Consider the following 21,513-nt stretch of genomic DNA (forward strand, 5'->3'; position numbering starts at 1 on the left):
AAGGGTTTTGCCTTTACACTGTACCCGCACCCGTCTTATAGTTACTTGGTTGCCGGGGTACTTGGCTTCAATTCCCTGCGGGTGCTAGGTATGTGAAGGGTTCTGCCTTAACACTGTACCCGCAGCCGTCTTACGGTTACTTGTTTACCAAGGTTTTCTTGGCTTCAATTCCCTGCGGGTGCTAGGTATGTGAAGGGTTTTGCCTTAACACTGTACCCGCAGCCGTCTTACGGTTACTTGTTTGCCAAGGGGTAAGGGATATTTTCCCGCTTACTTTTTAATATTTTCGAATTTTGAATTTTGAAATTCGAAGAGTTGGTGAAAAGATAAGAACAGTCCAAACCTCTGAAACGTCGTGCGACAGTTTCTTCTGACTGTGTCAGGACGTGCAGGAAGTTATGGTGACGTGACAGAACATGGTCATTCCAGTCGTTTTTTCAGGCGCGTGGGCGTGATTTTTCAGGCGCGTGGCCGCGAAATTACTGGCACACGTCCTTTCAACAGCTGTTGCCAGCCTGCTTTTTGCCACGTGTCATAGTTTTATTGCACCTTTGATTTCTCTCTCCTCCGCATTAAATTCACCGCATTAATTGCGATTACTATATAAAGGGGGAGAGAGTTATCTGTAATTCACACTTTCACCTTTCTTCTTCTTCTTAGTGATTTCCGGCAAATACTCCCCTTTTCAGGCAAGCATTTTCCCGAAATCACTTTCTTCTTTCCACCATGTCTTCTCATGATACTGATGATCAGAAGACTGCTGGCGAGTGCCAGTGTTCTCTTCCTGTCGATCTGTACCAGTATATCGTCAGGAAGTTCATGCTCGAGTCTCTCGAGCCTGAGTTTCCTGAACCCCACCATACTGTGTACGATGCCCCTAGTGGCAAGATCGGGGTTTATGCTGCATTCTTTGTCTACGGAAACCTTAGGTTTCCGTTGACAAAGTTTGTGTACCGTGTCCTGGAGAGGCACGGTGTGCACCTGACAGAGGTGCACCCCATGGCCATTGCCAAGGTCCGGCACTTTGAGTGGGTGTGCCGGATACTGGGCCTTGAGCCCTTTGTTGACCGTCTGATGACCTTCTACACTTGGAGGTGCATCCAGGGGTGGTACACTCTTACAACCCGTATAAAGGGTTTAAAGATTTGTACCACCGAGCGGAGTCTTCGCTCATGGAGAAGAGAGTTCTTCTTCATATCCGCTCGCGCCGTCCCCATCGCCATGAAGTTTAAGAATGGCCAGGCGCTTCCGAACCTTCCCGCCCTTAACTACGAGGAGGCGGAATGGTTTTCGAAGATTTCCCGGGTCCAGTCCCCGGTTTTCCGTTTTCCGGAGTCGGCGATGGTGATGCTGGGGATGAGCCGGGTGTGGAAGGCGGCGAATGCGGATAAGGTTCCGATCGTCCTTGAATATGGTTCGAACTCTACCCCTTATGGTATGTCTTGTTTCTTTTTTGCTGACTATGATTTTTTCTAACTTTCTTGTTGATTTCAGAGGGTAACGATCTTCAGTCGCTCCTGAATCCGCGGGAGGAAGATGGTCCTGCGCGGATGGGTACTCGTGCTCTGGACGAGAACGAGTTGCCCATCCTCGAGCAGACTGCGGGTCGGTTCGTGGAGGTTTACCCGCCAGGCCAAGAGATCCTGAGCCACCGACGGCCAGGTAAGCCTATCTTCTACCCTGAACCTCTCAAAGCTGTGCCTGCTGCTGGAGTTCATGACATTTCTTCTTCTGAGGAATCCGCAGAAGGTCCTCCACTGGTGCGGAAGAGAAAGGCTGCCGTCGGGAAGGGCAAGGAGAAGGTGGCCTCTACGGCCGACCCGGTAGTCCTATCTGACTCGGAGTCAGATAATGCAGAGGTGGCGGGGAAGCCCGGTGGTGAAGAGACCACCGCTCCGGAGGCTGCAGGTGTCACCTTCGAGGAGGCAGCGGCAACGACGGTTACCGGTGTCAAGAGGCCGGCTCCATCGGGTTCGCCCCCGCTCGTCCGTGCGTTCAAGCTCAAGAAACCCCGTGATTTGAAGTTCTTTCAGCCACTGCTGTAGCTTCTTGTCAGCAAAGTTGGTGCCATTGTCGCTTACCAAATTCTGTGGAAGTCCAAAACGACAAATAATAAATTCCCAAATAAATTTTTTGATATGCTTTGCGGTTGTTTGGGCTAAAGGTTTCGCTTCTATCCATTTGGTGAAGTAGTCAATGGCCACCACTAGGAACTGAACATTCCCAGCTGCTGTTGGAAATGGGCCTGTCACGTCAATGGCCCACTTCTGAAATGGCCATGAGGAAGTGACAGGAACAAGTTCATTTTTCGGGCGATGCGTGTTGGGTGCGTAAAGCTGACAAGATCTGCATTTTCTGATGTATGCCAACGCGTCCATATGCATACCCGGCCAGAAGTATCCCGCGTTGTTTAGCTTGGCTACCACAGCGCGGGGGCCTGCGTGTACTCCACAGATGCCTTCGTGAACCTCCCTTAGGAGGTAGTCAGCATCTTGGTTGTCCACGCATCTTAACAATGGGCCAAGAAAGTTACGTCTGTAAAGGGTGTCATTGACCAGCTGATAATTCAGTGCTTTACAGCGTAGTTTTCTTGCCTGTGACTTCGACTCTGGTAACGTTCCTGCTTCAAGGTATTTTATTATTGGGGTCATCCATGTTTCTGTACCGGTTTGGATGACACAAATTTCCTTGTGCGGGACTGATGGTGTTTCGAGGAGTTCCACGCGGATGTCCTTACCCAAGTGGGTGAAGGCCAGTGATGCAAGCTTGCTTAACGCATCCGCAGATTTGTTTTCGCTGCGCTTGACATGTATCACTTTACAATCGTTAAAATCGCGCATGATGGCTTTGGCCTGGGCAAGGTACAGGGCCATTGTGTCATTTACAGCCGTGTACGTCCCGTTTATTTGGTTTGCCACTAGCATGGAATCTACATGGGCTTCCAAATTTTTTACACCCATTTTACGCGCAATCCTCAATCCGGCCAGGAATGCTTCATATTCAGCTTCGTTATTCGTACTTGGGAAATCCAGCCGAATAGCATAAGTATATTCCTGGCCTGCTGGGTTTGTTAATTTTAACCCTGCGCCTGAACCCTCGTTACTAGCTGCTCCATCAGTATAGAGTCGCCAGACCTCATCGATTTCGTGTGCTGGGGAGGGTTGAACCTCCTCCTGGCACTCTTTCTCCCGCGCAGCGGGGACTTCGGCAATAAAATCAGCCAGGACCTGGCCTTTAATGGCTGGTCTCGGCTTGTATTGAATCGCATATTCTCCCAATTCAATTGCCCATTTGGCTAGGCGTCCCGATAACTCGGGTTTGCCTAGAACATTTGAGAGTTTGAAGTTGGTGAGAATAGTGATTGGGTGACCCTGGAAATATCGTCTCAACCTGCGTGAAGCGTGTATAAGTGCCAAGACCAGTTTTTCCAGGGTAGAGTACCGGGTTTCCGCGTCTGCCAGCACGCGGCTAACATAATAGATTGGCATCTGGATGCCTTTTCGTTCTACAAGCAGGACTGCCCCGGTTGCTCTATCTGTTGCGGAGAGGTATAGGATTAACTCCTCTCCCGCTTGTGGTGCTGTGAGTGTTGGGAGTTCGATCAAGCGTGATCGAATCTCCTGGAAAGCTGCTTCCGCTTCTGGTGTCCAGCGGAAGTGCGTTTTCTTTAAACAATTTCTTAGTGTTGACACAAAAGGGAACGACCTATCCGCATGGTTTGCCAAAAAGCGGTTAAGCGCGACTAGTCGTCCATTAAGTGTTTGAGCCTGTTTTATGGTGGTAGGTGATTCCATTTTGACAATGGCTTCGACCTTTTCAGGGTTCGCTCTAAAGCCATCTTTAGTAATAATGACCCCTAAGAACTTCCCTTCTTCCACCCCAAATGAACACTTGCTCGGGTTGAGCTTCATGTTTATCTTTCTGAGCGTGTTGAAAGTTTCCTCAATGTCTTTCAACATCGTCTCTGGCTCGGGGCTTTTGATGACCAAATCATCCATATAGACTTCCAAGTTTCTCCCAATTTGGGCGTGAAACTCTTTGTCCATTAGTCGTTGGTACGTGGACCCCGCGTTCTTAAGTCCGAACGGCATCATTTTATAACAAAATGTGCCATCGGGCGTCCGAAAGGCGGTTTTGTCCTGGTCATCCACAGCCATGTGGATTTGATGGTACCCCTTATACGCATCCAAGAAGCATTTAAGGCGAAATGGTGCCACCGAATCCACCTTGAGATCAATTTCTGGTAACGGATAACAATCTTTGGGGCATGCTTTATTCAAATCTTTGAAATCTATGCACATGCGCCATTGTTTGTTATTCTTCGGTACCATTACGGGATTTGCAACCCATGTTTGATATTTGCTAACGCGCACGATGCCCGCATCAAGGAGTTCCTTGACTTGGGTTCTGCACGCGTTGGTTTGCTCGGGCCCCATTACTCTGCGCTTTTGTACGATCGGCGTTACGGCCGGATCGCATTTGAGCTTATGCTCTGCCTTTCCCCGGGGTACACCAGTCATGTCGGCTGGTGTCCACGCGAAGATGTCTGCGTTTCGCTGCAGTAAGCGCTTGAGTAAGGTGCGTGTTGGATCAACAATTGTCGGGCCAATGGTAACGGCCTGATCGGGATATTTCCCATTGAATGCCCACTGTTCAGGCTCAGTGATGGTTTGTTTGGCCATTTTCGGTTTGGGTTTAGAGGAGACAGATGCGATGCATACCTGGGGAATGCCCGTGATCATCGCTACGCCTTCAGTTGTTGGCCATCCCATCATGCCGTGGACTGAGGATACCACAGCGTTGAATCTTGCCATCCCGTCTCTCCCGAATAGGATGTCATACGTATGATGTGGTTTTTTCATCACCACAAAATCCACATCCTCCGTGCGTGAATAATTTCCATCAGTGAGAGTGACGGGGAAAGATAGGATGCCCAAGGGAGTGTTCATGCTGCCGTCAAACCCTTCCATTGAAGCGTAGACCGTCTCCAGGCGTTCCTTGTCTTCATCATCGAGCTTGTCGAAGAACTGCCTGTACATCACTGTCGACGATGCGCCATTGTCAACGAGGGTGCGGGAGGTGATGTAGTGCCCCAGCTGGCTTTTAATGACAATGGGGCCTTCTTTGTTTGGGCCTCCCGGCACTCGCGGGAAGCGCACTTCTGCTTCCTTCCATGCGCATGGTTCGGTCATTGGTCTCTTTCTTCCTCTGACCTTACCATGGACCATGTTGATGCTAATGTCGACGGGCTTCCGTCCGTTACCCCTGTACCTGTTGTCGTTCCTTCCTCCCTTCTTGATAGATGCCACGAGGTGTGCGAGCCTCCCATCCTTGACGAATGCCTCGACGATGTCCCTCAAGGATGTGCACTCCTCAGTGCTATGGCCCTTTGTCCCATGGAAGTCACAAGACTTGCTTTGATCCGCATTGGGTTTCTGTCGGATCACTGGAGCTTTTGGCCATGGCAGTTTTTCCGTGGCAAATATCTCCGTGACGCTCTTGGTGAGTGGCGTCCAGCGGTTTTTCCGGTTCAAAGGGTGCGTTTTGTCCCTTCCGCCAACCAGAGGGCGAGAGCTTGAGGGGGCGTCAAAGTTTATCCTTGACTGCCAAATACCTTGCCGCCTCTTTTTGTTTAGCCGGGCGGTTCTTACATTATTCTCCCTTGTCCTCTGCGTGTAGAGGTTTGTATTGTGGGGGAGATCTCTTCCCAGCTGTTTCTCTGTTTCGGCAAAGCGCTTGGCTGCCGTCATTATGGCATCCCACGTGGATGGCATACCGTCTTTACCCGTCAGAGTGCGGATGAGTTCTGGGTATTCAGCGCCCTGAATGAAAGCGGCGCGAACGAGGTCTTCACTGATGTTGCCCAGACTCACCTTCTTGGAGTTGAAGCGGGTGATGAAGTCCAGTAAGGATTCATCCTCTTCTCTGACACAGTTGAGGATCGTCCACTGCTCCTCAGTGTGTTTCCTCTGTTGACTAAACTGTTGACTGAACTTGTTCTGGAAGTCTGCCCAGTCATAAATGTGGTGGACCGGTAAACGGTCGAACCATGCTCTGGCTGCTCCTACCAGAGTCATCTGGAACATGTAGCACCACGTGGGTTCCGTCCAGTTACTGACGGTTGCCCCCGCAATGAACCTGTTCAGATGGTCATCTGGGTCTGATAGACCATCGTATGTGCCAATATTGGACATTTGTTTGGCACTCCTCGGGGCGATTGCTTCTGCAATGTCCCTTGCAAATTTTGACCTTCCTGCGTTTGTAGCAGTAGGTCTAAAGGCCTTGGAGAAGTCACGCTCGCTTTTTTCTGTGACTGGTTGGAATGCTTCCCCAAAATTCCTTTTTGGCTGGGGATCCGTTTCCTTACGCTTCCCTTTCGCCCTATGGCGAGGGTTCGCGTCGGTGTCGGAGTCTTCCCCCTCGCCGTCTGAGTACTCGTACTCACTACTCATGTTGAGGTGCTGGCGAGTACTACCGAATTCCTCAGCTTGTTGGACTGAACGCAAGCGTTCGTCCAACTCAGCCTGAAATTCTCTTTGACGTGCCTCGGCCCATGCCTTCACTTGATCAAGTGTTTGGCGAGGGGCTCGAGGTCGTTTTTCCAGCTGGGCATCAGTGAATCCCAGTGGAATATTTACTCCACTTGCCCCTACATGAGTGACTGGGGTAGTGTTCGTAAAATGTATTTCACTTGCCCCAGCTTGGGTGGCTGGGGTAGTGTTTGTAAACATTGTGTTGCCGGTGTTTACCCCAGTGGCTGGGGTTGTGGTTACCGGAATTTCTCTCGTCATCTTGGAAGTTTTGAAAAACTGGAGAAAGATGTAGTTCTAGCTTTATGCACGGATGGCGCCAATGAAGAAACACTAAGTGACCCCGGGCAGATTATGGGTAATCTGGGGGCTAGATAATGTTTCCCACGAAGGTTAGGTCCAGCAGAGTAGGTTGTACTTCCGGGAACCTGCAAAACAGACACCGTAAGCTCGTCACTGAGAAGGGGGGGTTCCTCCTTGTGACCACCCTCCGGCGTGAGAATCAGTCTATATTGCTCTTTGAATATAAAAGTATGTGAATACTATTAGAGCAGTTATCAAGTAAGTTATACGAGATAGTAGATGATCTTACCATTCCAAGATATTGGAGTATTTATAGCCGAAGGTAGGTTTTCTAGAAGGTACAGCCGGCTGAATAGTATTCCTGTTCAACCAACAGTGGATTACGCACAGGCCATACTGGTTGGTGGGTAGGTTACAGCCAACAGTAATAAAGTCGGCTGCACTATTCCACCAACTGTAGACCATGCACGTCCTACTGACTGTGGATTGTACGCAGGCCATGCTGGTTGGTGAATAGGTTACGGCCAACAGTAATACTATTCCACCAACTGTAGGCTGCGCCTGCTCCACAGTGAGAGTTGGTGAGTAGGCAGCGGCTAATAGTGACAAACAGTACTAGAGGGTGCTCCTCCTCGCACTGTTGTCGGTGAGCTGTCACCCTGTGATTGGCCCATGGGCTGTTCTGGTCAGATCGTCTGTCCTATCCATACCTTGGTAGGTATGGTACAAAAGATCTTTCAGAATCAGACTGGCTCATTTGGGCGGGATTGTTCCCGCCTTGCTCATGCCTTCACGTGACTGCTGAAGTAGCTAATCTTGTACGTGTAGCCTTGCTGTCTGCGGGTAGCCTTCCCTGATGGCTTGTATCCGCAACTGCGGGAACAGGCGGGGTACTTCACCATTGGGAGGCTTTCCCTGCGTGTACAGCTTGCGTACTGCGCGTAAGATTCTATGAGCATGGTGGGTCCTGCGGGAGCAGATGGTCTTTGCGCAGACAACCCTGTTCAAGGTGAGTCTTGCGGGACCAACTGGTCTCTGCTGGGACCTACCTCTTCAGTTATGCAAACCCCTTGGCAATTAAGACTCCCGTTAATATCATGTAACTTCATGAGTGTTGAGAGGAGTTATGAATACTATTAAGACTTGATGTTTATGTATGAGATTTAAATGGAATCTTGTGTCGTATCATATATTTGGTAGAATCTTGTGTCGTATCGTATAATTGGTAAAATCTTTTATCGTATCAAATAGTTAACAAAATATTGTATTATGTCAAATAATTGGTAGACATAATAAAAAAAACACCTCTTGTGGAACACATTCGAGACATGAATACAAACAATATATTAACTCATACGTGTTGCATGATCGGCATGGTAACAGGGTTTGGATGACATTATACATGCCATACGTATTGGTTAGGCGACATGACTTGTGTAACAAAGACAATGAGGACAAAAACCTTACAACCCATGTTGGTTGACATCATGCTTGGTTTCGCTAGCAATGATGTACCCATTACATCACCCTTTGTTTAATAAGTCTTCAACTTTAATATCTAATAAAGTTTTCTTTCCACTTATATTTAAACACATGTTTATTTTATCATTTCATGAATAACTAACGTGTTCAACTTTATTTTAAAATTTATTCAACAAATTGGTACTTAACTACTTTATACAATCATTGAATATATTAAAATCATATTAACTTAAATCAACATTTACTAAATTAAATACCAAAAAAATAATAATCTTAACTAAACTGAATTCAAGTCTCTCAGAAAACAGAAATTAAGCGTTCAAAGCCATAACGCGCCGGCTTGTTTAAGCACCGGAACCAATTCACCGTTAATATGCGTCGCCATGACCTCATCCAACCCACCAAACATCCGTCCACCAATGAACACCGCTGGAAACTTTAATCCATCGTTTCGTGCATCGATCATCTTCAGCTCCTTCACCACATCTTTCTCCTCATCTTCCTTAAACTCAAACACACTCGGATTCACTCCGTGACCGTTTAATAACCGTTTCACCACGTGGGTCATGCAGCATCCGTGACGAGCTAACACGATGACTGAGTTTTCGGACACGGCGTCTCGAACCGTGTAGTTTGTGGGTCCGTTGAGTTGTTTAGGGTTTTGGTTGATCGTTTGGTGGTGGTGGTCTAGCGGAAGTGACCAGGTTTTGTACGGAATTGCTTGTTGCATATTTAGAGAGAGAGTAAATGTGTTGGTGTGTTTGTTTATCATGGTGTGATGATTATTAATTTATAGAAGAAAAGAAAAGAAAAGAAAAGAAAAGATGTGGGTGTGTTTCTAGTGACTTGAAAGGGTCAGACGTCAAGGGCGGTTACGCGGTGCAACATGTTTCAGCTGATGTAAACGTGACATCATACCACTTTCACTTTAAATTATCCCAACCAATTATTATTATTATTTATTATTGTATACATAACAAAGAAAAAACTTGGTGCCGTTGGACCACGATTGGTCCACTCGACAGTCTTTGATTCGGTCAAGTTATTTATATTGATTTTTTTTGTTTTAATTAAATAATATACGGTTAGTCGTGTCGTCTCGTCATCCGGGACCGACAAAACTCGGGTTTTACTGAGTCACCACCATAATATTGGGGACGAGAAAGCTCTGGGAATACCAACGACCGTGTTTTACTGACATTTTTGTTTTAGTTCTGGTACTGTAATAAACATAATTGAAATCGACCAAATTCGCATCAATTACAACACTCGGATTTTACCGACTCACTGCCGCAACGCCCGGGATGACAAAGCTCGGGTTTACCAACAACCGAGTTTTACAGACATTTTTGTTTTAGGTATGGAACCATAATGAATGTAATTGAAACCAACCAAATTCGCGTCGACTCACCGCCACAACGACCAGGAACAACAACGCTAGGGTTTTTACCAACATCCGGGTTTTACCGACTCACCACTCTAACGTGCGGCACCGACAACGGTCAGGTTTTACCAACATCGGGGGTTTACCCATAGAATAAACACCGTTTTATAACTATTTTATTTGTTTATAAGTTAATTTGAAGAATGCGTTTACTATTTTGGGTTTATTGTCGCGACCTTTACGAACCTAACTGATAACGATTGACTTCGTGTCGCTACCCTACCGCAGCGTGGCGGGTTTGTCACATAGTTTAATAATACTTTAGAATTATAAAATTTGGTAGGGTGATTTTCAATTTTTATTGAACAACTATCTATATTTCATGGGAAAATGACTAAAATGGCTTCGTTGACCAACCGCATCCCTTAACCAGTCTCTTAACGGTATGACTAGTTAAGAGAATGTGGTTCGTCATTCCAAGAACGATATGACTGACCGTTTAAATATGCCATCCGATGGTTTATTGAATCAACAAGATCTTGACACGTGTACTGGAAACAACAACATATGTCATCCGGTTGATCTATTTTGGCAGCCTATTGATATGATCTGTTCAGTCAGGTCTTTTATAAAATGACTAATATTTGAAACAAAGGTTTGACCGAATAGATCAGTCGGCTGACGGAATAGATAAGTCGACCGATAAATTAGACCAGTAGGATAACAAATCTTGTTGTTTTGAGGACATGTGTGAAGATATTGTTAGTTCCATAAACTATTGGATGTCAGATTTAAATGGTTGATCTGATTGTTCATGGAATGGCCATTTTGAGTATTTCTAGAATTGGATGACTAGTTAAGGAATGTGGTTGGTTAAATGGACCATTTTTATCATTTTTCCATATTCCATCGACGTCGACAGCTAGCCAAATTGCTTACGTACAATGAGTTTCAATTTTTTTCATCACTAGTAGCCCTTCCTAAATGCATTAACCACATTGAAAACTACGATTAAAGGACTTCCAATCCTCCCATGTTTCATGAATTATTTTCAATTTATTTCGTATCCAAAGAAAACTCATCATCTTGATCTTCTCTACCAAACTAACCAACCGAATGGCCACCCTGTCATGAGCAACCTCGTTTTAGGCCTTCCATAACCTCCACATCAAATGGTACAATGGCATAAAAAACTTTAGCCTTTTTCTTCGGTAAAGAAGAGAACTTGCACACCTTGAGAAGGTTCCAAATTCGAAAAGTGAATATCGCCGGAACTTGACACCAAACAGAGATAGTCTATCATACCACTTGTGCAAGGCCACACAAAACAAGTATATGCCCCGTCGTGAAAGTAGATATTGCATTGTATATTCATGCCATAACTAAGTCGTGAAAATAGATATTGCATTGGATTGTTTGATATTCAACGTAGAATAAAATCAGTGAGTTAATAAGTTACTTTTTATCATGCTTATTGTTGGGTTTGTGGAGGTTTGGGCTCTATTTGAGCCATTTACTTCAAAACTTATCTGTTGGGTTTAATAAAGATAAAAGACATGAGAATTAGTTTCGGGCCGACCCAATATCTTTTCATTAGGCTCCGTTTATGTTTTCTTATTCTATAGGTTAGAAAGCTTATTGTAATTCTTATACTTGTAATTATTCACGAGTGAGACAGATAACAATAATAAAATACATTGGTTGCGTCCCACTGATAAGCTTCTAAGATCTTCTAACCTCTTCAAATCTCATATCATATCATTTTCATTGAACCCTTTTCATCAAACCTTAGCAATCCCTCCACCCTATCCTCTCTCCACCGTCAAACCTCTGGCGTCCCTCCCTTACCTCTGTCGGCCACCCTATGATGCCAGCCTCCCTGTCGCACCTCCGCCCCCTCTCCATGCCTTCGACGCCCGCCTTACGCTAACGTTGGCCACCTACGCCACCGCCGTCCTCCCTGCCGCACGTCTGACGCCCCTGTCGCACATCCACACCTCCAGGTAATTGATTTGTTAAATTATTATTAGTTTTTAGAAATTGATTTGTTGAATTTTTATTATTATTATATTTTTTTTGTAGAAAGTGATTTGTAAATTTCTTATTAGTTTTTAGAAATTGATTTGTTGAATTACTATTAGTTTTTTTTAGAAAATAATTTGTTAAATTGTTTAGTTTTTAGAAATTGATTTGTTGAATTATTATTATTTTTTTTATAAAAAAGTAAACAAAATTGATTTGTTAAATTCTTATTGGTATTTTTGTTCAATTATTAATTTGCTAAGTGTTTAAATTTAAGTTTATTTTAACAGTTACATACGTTAAAAAACAAACAGTTTTATTTCAAAATGTAAAAGGTTGGTTCACAAGCCGCCTTCTTAATGTTAATTGTAATGTAATGTTAAAGGAGCCGGCTTGTGAGGTAGTTTTTGTCCATTGAAAAATTCAACAATTTGATTAATTATTGGTTTATTAGTACTATCTTGTATTTTGTAATATAAGAAAAGAAAAGGAATGTATATGTTTTCACTTCGACCTATGAAATGTTGTTTGTGGGTTTTTTGGGGCCCACTTGGCCATTCAAGGAGGTAGGTGGTTGTTTGGTGTATGCATTCATTTTGGACTTTGGAATGAACACAAAATTGAGAATAGGGTTTTGGGTATGTGGCTCGTTCCATCACACTCCTTGGCTCACTAGAACTATATATAAAGAACCTTTTGGGGGTGTTCCATCTCAATAGCCACCATACACAAGAGAAAATGAAGGCAAAAATTAGAGGCTTGGTTTCCTTTCAATTTGAAAGGAATTGAAAGGAGATGAGAAGGGAAGGAAAAGCTTTTCTTTTCTTTCTTTCTTTCATTTAAATGAACTCCGAATTTGATGAAATTTTGAATTTTTTACGATTTTCTTTTAAACTTTCAACTATTGGTTGATTTTACTTTTCTCATATACAGAATACAAAGTTCGAAATGATGCATTTATTCAAAAAAAGAACTTATGTTTAAATAGTTGGCATCCGAAACAAATTTTTTTGTTATGTATATGTCGATATATAGGCAGTCACAGAAGTGCTCATGTGACATTATCATATAAAAACAAAGAACGTCAAACTCAACTTGATAATGGTTTAAGTGAAACTTTTAATCCGATCATAAGATTTTTATTAATCCCAACTATCGATTGAACTGACTGTAAGATTTTTATTAATCTCAAATCATCGATTTGACCTGATCATAAGATTTTTATTAATAGCAACCGCCGATTTATACTGATCTTATGGTTCATTTAATGACGCATGCTAGGAGATCTGACAAGAGTAGAAGTGATTGGAGCTTTGGTGGCATGTGAGAAAGAACAAATGAGTATGACCACTAATGAGTACAAAATCACCATTAATCAAGTTATAGTTTATAAAATTATACAAAAAAGCAGTTACAAACCAATATCAGTGATTAAGTACCTCATCCATACTTAACATAAAAATAAAATAGTAATCCAAGTAGATATTAGGGTATCTAACAAAGAATTCGTTTATACGAGTATTTATAGAAATAAGTTTGAATAGTGTGACTATATATAATAGTTACAATACTGTGTTTAAACCACTTATGACAGATCCACAATATGTCTGACATACAAATGTACAATGATGTGTTGAAGTTGTATACATTTGACGCATAAACTAATTATAATGATACGATTAACCATTAAAATGGTGAGTTTAGAACTATATTAAACTTTTAAGATACATGTTGGATCTTATTCTTAAATTTCTTCTTTGCAAGCAAAAATAAAATCATTTTCTTCATTGTCTCTTTGTGTATAATGACTCATCTTTAAGACTAAAAAACTTCTCCCATACTCGTCAACATGACATGTGTACTATGGATGGTACGAAAATGAATGCACATAAACATAATTACAAAATGATTTCTAGTAAGTAGTAACTGATCCGTCCATTGTTAACATAAAAGTAAATTAAAAAATGGAATTAAAATAGTCGTCCAACGAATTTTGTCATATTTGTATATCTTTGTTTAAAATTAAGGTGTGCATTTAAACTTAAAACTTGTTAAAATTATATTTCGCAGTTAAACAAACTAGAATAGTAAATCTAATGTGCAATATGGTGCATCCGAAGCCACTTTTAATTTAACACACGTATAACATTGTTCTTAGATAAACATGCGAAATCCTAGATACTTCCTGACATCATAATACTTCGGTCAATTATTGTTAGTATTGTTGGTGGTGGTGGTGTTAGTGTTGTTGCTGGCACCTTCTTGGTGTTGTTGAAGCCACCATGTTTTTAGCCTCAAGACCCCTGCAACAGTAGACCCGCAACAGAATGCAACCCCAAAACCCATCAAAGTAGTCGAAACAGTGGATAACAAGGGATATTTAACATACACATACATCACTGAAACGATTGTAACAAAGTTAATGTGGAATGGTTACTAGGGATGTTCATAGTTTTGTTTAAAACCGCCCAAAACAATCATCGGTTTGATTTCATGATCGGTTTTTTATCCAGTTATTTTCTTTTTGTATGCTTAAAAAATTTTAAACCATAAAGAACAATTTGGTTTGCGGTTGAAAATTTTTAAACCGTATAAAACTAGACCGGACCGTAAGATTTAAACATATTTTAAAATTTTAAAATATTTTATATAACACATATTTGAGTATATATATTTTGAGTTAGGTATACTTGTTGGGTCCCGTTTTTATTAGTAGTCTTTTGTATATACTAGTTAGCTTGTCGGTTTCTCAATGTATGTTTGGGCCCGAGGCCTTGTAAACCATAGCCCATTGGGCCGTAATAATATATGGAAGCATGCACATGCTAAAATAACCTTTTGCAAAACCTTATCTTCTCACCTAATCTCCTTTCTTCTAAACCTTTCTACCATCGTTAATAACCAAACCAAACAAGATTCGAGATCTCGGTTCATCACTAGTGATTTTCGCTAGCCAGTGTTGAGATTAATCCAAGAACACTAGTTGTTTGTTGTTGGAGTTATCGGTCAGAGTTATCGGTTACCTATCTACTTCATTACTACCGTTGATTATCTTTTTTTTTTTAAATCTTTAATAATAAAAAAAAGGATCCGATTACAACAGAGATGCAGGTAAGCGGGCAACAAGCTGCACCGTCACCCCCTTTTAAATGGCAAACTAGATTATCTTTATATGGATACATGATTATCATATTAAGTTTCATAACGTATCGATAAATGACATCAATATTAATTGTTTTCAATTTCCAAATATTGCTTCACAAACTTTGTGCAAATAGATCTGACTGTATCACACTTGCTTTTCAAATCAACTGCTTATATACACAATTGTATATAATAATACCAATTTGCAAACTTATATATATATCGTAATATCATAACTAATGAGCAAAGACACCAGTTGTAATCAAACAAAGCTAAGCCCAAGAAAACAAAAAGATACCCAATTTAATTTCAATTTGAATTTGAATTAGTATTAAATAACCCTCGGATTTAGGTTGATATTTAATGTGCTTGTTTTTGCAAAACATTCTATTTATTTAACATTCTATTTATTGTTCTAGTATTATACATTTTGCAAACTTATGTTTATTCACCAACTACTTGTTTGTTGACTCATTATTTTTATGTATACAAGATACTACATATACACATGTTTGAAAAATTGCTCAAGTGAAGGTCTCCTAGTTTACCCAAGAAATATCATAACTAATGAGCAAAGACACTAATTGTAATCAAACAAAGCTAAACCCAAAAGAAAACAGAAAGATACCCAGTTTAGTTTTAATTTGAATTAGAAATAAAGAACCCTCGGATTTAGGTTGATATTGTGTATGGTCTTATGGAAGTCTTTGTGTTCCTCATAACTAATACGTTCGTGTTTGTATCGGTTTTGACCTACCAACCAACGAACACAACCTGTTCATACTACCGGCACGTTGACCATAAAATAGAGCATCGCTGACTGATATTCACATAAAAGAAAGTGGAGCTTAAAATTATTAAAACTTTTCGTTTGAAGGGTGGTAATAATTTTTTTTAACAATTGTTATTGTTCTTCAATTATTTCATTTCCGATTAAATATCATTAACATGTATATGTAACTGAATCACCAACAAATACATATTATAATACTCAACTACATTTCTATCAGTTCTATACTTATGTTATAAAACTTCAAACACTAATTTATAAAATTACATCATATATCCATATGTTCAATTTGTGACGAGGGTAAAAGAGTATCAAGTTGGTTTTGGGTAATTACACGGGTATCACCTGATACAATATTTGTCCATAACTAAATTTTTATCAACAAACTCATTAAAATACATGTCTAAATACTGATATTGCATATTTTAGGTGTTTCAACTTTTTATATGTGTTTTCTAGACTTCCTACATGCATTGTAGTGTCAAGGTTGCATGTGACGCGACGCAGAAGCAAATAAAAGAACAGAGAGAACATATTCTCGAGGATAAGGATAATTGTTCATTGATAAATTACACGAATGCATAAAACATTACATTAAGCCCCATTATATAATGATTTCTAATTTTGGCAGCTATGCTAAAATTTGAAATTACAAACAATAAATGGAAATGACATAGAAATGATAAACTACAGCCTAAATTACGAACGATAGCAAGTAAACGCAACGTCTTATTTCTGGAAAGTTTTGAATGCGATGAATCTAGCACGAAAAGTCTTATCCGGTGAAATCGGGCTACTGGTGGGTCAAGTAATTCCATCATTAGCCCAAATTATGCCCGTACGAAGTTTGGGCTTTTTCTATCTGGTTTACCCATATTTAGCTAATTAGTTTATCCATAAAAGAGTCTAAAATTCTTGTATCAATTCCTCAACACATCTCACATACTTTTCTTAGACCGGCGGTGTCAAATAAGGTTGAATATTTCATGGATTTTGTTAATTTTAAATCAGTGGTGGAATTTGAAAAAAAACGTAGCAGGCTCAATATGTATAAATATGTTCATAAACGACGTTGGGATTGAGGGGGGGGGGGGGGGCGCTCAGATGTTCGAACAAAACTAAATTTAATATTTCTACTTGTTTAATCTTTAATCAATATTTGACTTTTAATTTGTTGACTATTTTAAAACCCAATTGCTAAAATGGTTTTAACCCATTACCCATGGATAACTAGGATGAATGAGATGTGATATTAGTAGATTATGAGGGAAAATTGTCTATTTTATAAACCACTTGTCAAAATGGTTTGACCCATGATCAATGGATATCTAAGATGAATGAGAAGAGATATTAGAAAACTATGAGAGAAAAATTGACTATATTATAACTCAATTGTCAAAATGGTTTTGACCCATGACCCATAGATAGATAGGTATATTAGTGAGATGAGAGATTAGAAGATTAAGAGAGAAAATTACGATAGAATCGAAGATGGGCATAACACCTAAGCATGAAATTTATGATAGAATCGAAGACGGGCATAACACCTAAGCATTAATATTTTACTTTATTAGAAGAGTAAGAATTTTTTATTTTTTTTTAAATTTCATTATTGTTCATCAATTATTTCACTTTTTCATTAATAAATTATTAACAGGTGTATATGTATCTAACTAGATCACCAATAAATACATATGCTAATAATACATTTTGTATCTTTTTATATGATATCACTTTTACTGGTAGCTAATATATTATATTAGTCAGGCTAAACGTACCCCTCCTGGTTGCTTGTCATACCCTCTGAAAAACCAACTTTCATATTACCCCTTGAAATCATATAATTAACAAATTAGCACAAAATTAAGGATTTCAGATTATTTTTTTTACAGGTTGCGTTTTCTTTTTATGATTTCGGGTTTAGGGTTTGGGTTTAGGGTTCGGGTTTAGGGTTTAGGTTTTAGGTCGGTTTTAGGGTTCGGGTTTAGGGTTTTAAGTTTTTGGGTTTAGTTAGGGTTTATTTTGTAAAAGATAAAGAGGTAAAATAAGGATATTACAAATATATATACTATTAAAATTCAAAAAAAGATATTATAAATATTTACAATGTTAATACTAAAAAAATAAATTAATAGTAATACTTGATAGTTTTTAATTTGATATATGTACGTAGTGAAGATTATCATGTGAAAAAAATATTGTAGGAACTAATATGTATATAAATAATGTTAAGAGCTAATAGTAATTGATGTATTAAGTTTAAGGGGAGTATATTTAGTATAAATAGTGTGTGTGTGGGGGGGGGGGGGGGGGGGATTACGTTTATCAGCATCCAGAGTATATTATCACTTTCATTCTTAGTTTTGATTGTTATACCAAAGTTAAGTTTCAAAGAAATATCTCTTCTTCTTGACGAAAATCTACATTAGTTATACTTATTTTAAGGAAATATGGAAACATTATGTAAAGTTAATTACTAATTAGTCCAAAATCTAGATAGTATAAAATAACATAATTAACATTCAAATACAAAAACCTTATGAACTTAAATAGATTTATTTGAGTGGTAAGTATACAATCAACAATTCAACCTCCATCAGTTTTGTTTTAGGGTCAGATTTGAACCATAATGCTTGTGATATCATGGGATTCAAAGTGAGCCCCAGGAGTCGAAATTGACGATGATGACACAATAGGTTAAGTATTTCGGTCGCTTTTCTAAGCTTTATGAGTGTGTATACCGTATTTTTCTATTAGTATATCATCCATGTAGGAAACCAATAATGTGCCTTAAACAAAAAGTATTTAAAGTTAAAAACATTAACAGACACTAGGAGTTGTGCATATTTTGCTTTGTTAATTTTCTTTTATAGTGTATAATAACTCGTTTTAATATCTAGTTGTTGTTTGCTTTCTTTTGTAACGGGCCTCTTGCTCCTTGCGGGTACGTAGACCTCTTTTTCTATCAAATTCGTGATATGTGTTAACTATGTTTATGGAAACTATATGTGTATCTAAAAATATACGGAGTTAGTCATTAGTTAGTGGGACTGTTATTGATAATTATTGGCCAAATAGGTAATACTTTAAATTATTAAAATCCATTTAAAAAAAGGAATTTGGCAAATGTTGTTGATCTCCACTTGTTTGCAAGCTGTTTCAGTTATTAAATTGTGCAATTCCGCCATAAAGTCAACGCACTATATATTATGGCCAAAGTCAAATGGAACCAACCTACCTGATTTTTAAAATTTATACTCCGTATGTTATTTCTGGACCAAAAGTCAAATTTAACTAAATGAAAATTATATGACAATTTGTAAGTCCTATACTTCTAGATGGACCAAAGTTAAATGGAACCAAAATACACGTCAAATATTTTATGCGCATTTAAAACCTTCATTTCTAGCAAAACCTAAATGAAGTTCATCCGTATATAATTATAGGCTAACTTTTCAAACAACCAAATTAAACTTACCTGACTCACCACCTTTTGCAACAAAACGGGGGGGGGGGGGGGGGTTGACTTCTCTTGTCCAGCGTCGACTTAGTGGGATGTTACATCAGACCAACAATAAGATGAAAATAATATGAAAAATAACTAGTCAGAAGCTATAGGGACACAAGGTCGGAGGCTTAAAGACACTTTAACGGCCAAGTCATCACACATACAAAGTTTTTTTTTAACGTGAGAAGCGTAAGAAGTAATTTGGATCATTAATCAATACTAATCAACAACCGAGACGCTTAAAAGCTAGGTGTCAGCTATACAAACTAAAGAAGAAAATAATAACGATTGTTTTTTTTTCAACTAATCTATAACTTTTATTAGTTATTTTTTGAACAAGTATAAACAAATTTTAATTACAATTATTTGGCTAAGTTTTAATGAAATACAATTCTATAATATCTAATCTTTATAATCTACAATTCTTGTAGCCGTGACAGTAAAAGATTTACCAACCAGTTGCACACTGATGATTATAGTGGATCCACAATGATTTAATATTGGAAGACATCGTATACGATCCTTCTAAATGCACTATGAGATAATGGTTATTACTTAATAGTCACATGTACAATGTAAGCGCTCGATGATATGAGAACTCTAGTGGACCCCTCCATATAGCGGGTAACAAGTCAAAAAAACTTTGGTAATGATTGGTTAAAAAGTGAACGTTATGCAAACCCCTTGGCAATTAAGACTCCCGTTAATATCATGTAACTTCATGAGTGTTGAGAGGAGTTATGAATACTATTAAGACTTGATGTTTATGTATGAGATTTAAATGGAATCTTGTGTCGTATCATATATTTGGTAGAATCTTGTGTCGTATCGTATAATTGGTAAAATCTTTTATCGTATCAAATAGTTAACAAAATATTGTATTATGTCAAATAATTGGTAGACATAATAAAAAAAACACCTCTTGTGGAACACATTCGAGACATGAATACAAACAATATATTAACTCATAAGTGTTGCATGATTGGCATGGTAACAGGGTTTGGATGACATTATACATGCCATACGTATTGGTTAGGCGACATGACTTGTGTAACAAAGACAATGAGGACAAAAACCTTACAACCCATGTTGGTTGACATCATGCTTGGTTTCGCTAGCAATGATGTACCCATTACATCACCCTTTGTTTAATAAGTCTTCAACTTTAATATCTAATAAAGTTTTCCTCCCACTTATATTTAAACACATGTTTATTTTATCATTTCATGAATAACTAACGTGTTCAACTTTTTTTTAAAATTTATTCAACAAATTGGTACTTAACTACTTTATACAATCATTGAATATATTAAAATCATATTAACTTAAATCAACATTTACTAAATTAAATACCAAAAAAATAATAATCTTAACTAAACTGAATTCAAGTCTCTCAGAAAACAGAAATTAAGCGTTCAAAGCCATAACGCGCCGGCTTGTTTAAGCACCGGAACCAATTCACCGTTAATATGCGTCGCCATGACCTCATCCAACCCACCAAACATCCGTCCACCAATGAACACCGCTGGAAACTTTAATCCATCGTTTCGTGCATCGATCATCTTCAGCTCCTTCACCACATCTTTCTCCTCATCTTCCTTAAACTCAAACACACTCGGATTCACTCCGTGACCGTTTAATAACCGTTTCACCACGTGGGTCATGCAGCATCCGTGACGAGCTAACACGATGACTGAGTTTTCGGACACGGCGTCTCGAACCGTGTAGTTTGTGGGTCCGTTGAGTTGTTTAGGGTTTTGGTTGATCGTTTGGTGGTGGTGGTCTAGCGGAAGTGACCAGGTTTTGTACGGAATTGCTTGTTGCATATTTAGAGAGAGAGTAAATGTGTTGGTGTGTTTGTTTATCATGGTGTGATGATTATTAATTTATAGAAGAAAAGAAAAGAAAAGAAAAGAAAAGATGTGGGTGTGTTTCTAGTGACTTGAAAGGGTCAGACGTCAAGGGCGGTTACGCGGTGCAACATGTTTCAGCTGATGTAAACGTGACATCATACCACTTTCACTTTAAATTATCCCAACCAATTATTATTATTATTTATTATTGTATACATAACAAAGAAAAAACTTGGTGCCGTTGGACCACGATTGGTCCACTCGACAGTCTTTGATTCGGTCAAGTTATTTATATTGATTTTTTTTGTTTTAATTAAATAATATACGGTTAGTCGTGTCGTCTCGTCATCCGGGACCGACAAAACTCGGGTTTTACTGAGTCACCACCATAATATTGGGGACGAGAAAGCTCTGGGAATACCAACGACCGTGTTTTACTGACATTTTTGTTTTAGTTCTGGTACTGTAATAAACATAATTGAAATCGACCAAATTCG

At 39.5% G+C, this 21,513-nt stretch overlaps 2 pseudogenes; both read right to left on the reverse strand.

The window, feature by feature from the left end:
• Positions 1 to 8,546: 8,546 nt before the first annotated feature.
• LOC143603992 (glutaredoxin-C9 pseudogene) lies at positions 8,547 to 9,345 on the reverse strand (annotated as a pseudogene).
• Positions 9,346 to 20,490: 11,145 nt separating this feature from the next.
• LOC143603993 (glutaredoxin-C9 pseudogene) lies at positions 20,491 to 21,289 on the reverse strand (annotated as a pseudogene).
• Positions 21,290 to 21,513: the final 224 nt, after the last annotated feature.

The sequence above is a fragment of the Bidens hawaiensis genome, unplaced genomic scaffold, assembly GCF_021521415.1.
Source record: "Bidens hawaiensis isolate Kalapana, Puna unplaced genomic scaffold, B.hawaiensis_p1.1 tig00063573_1, whole genome shotgun sequence".
NCBI classification, from domain to species: domain Eukaryota; kingdom Viridiplantae; phylum Streptophyta; class Magnoliopsida; order Asterales; family Asteraceae; genus Bidens; species Bidens hawaiensis.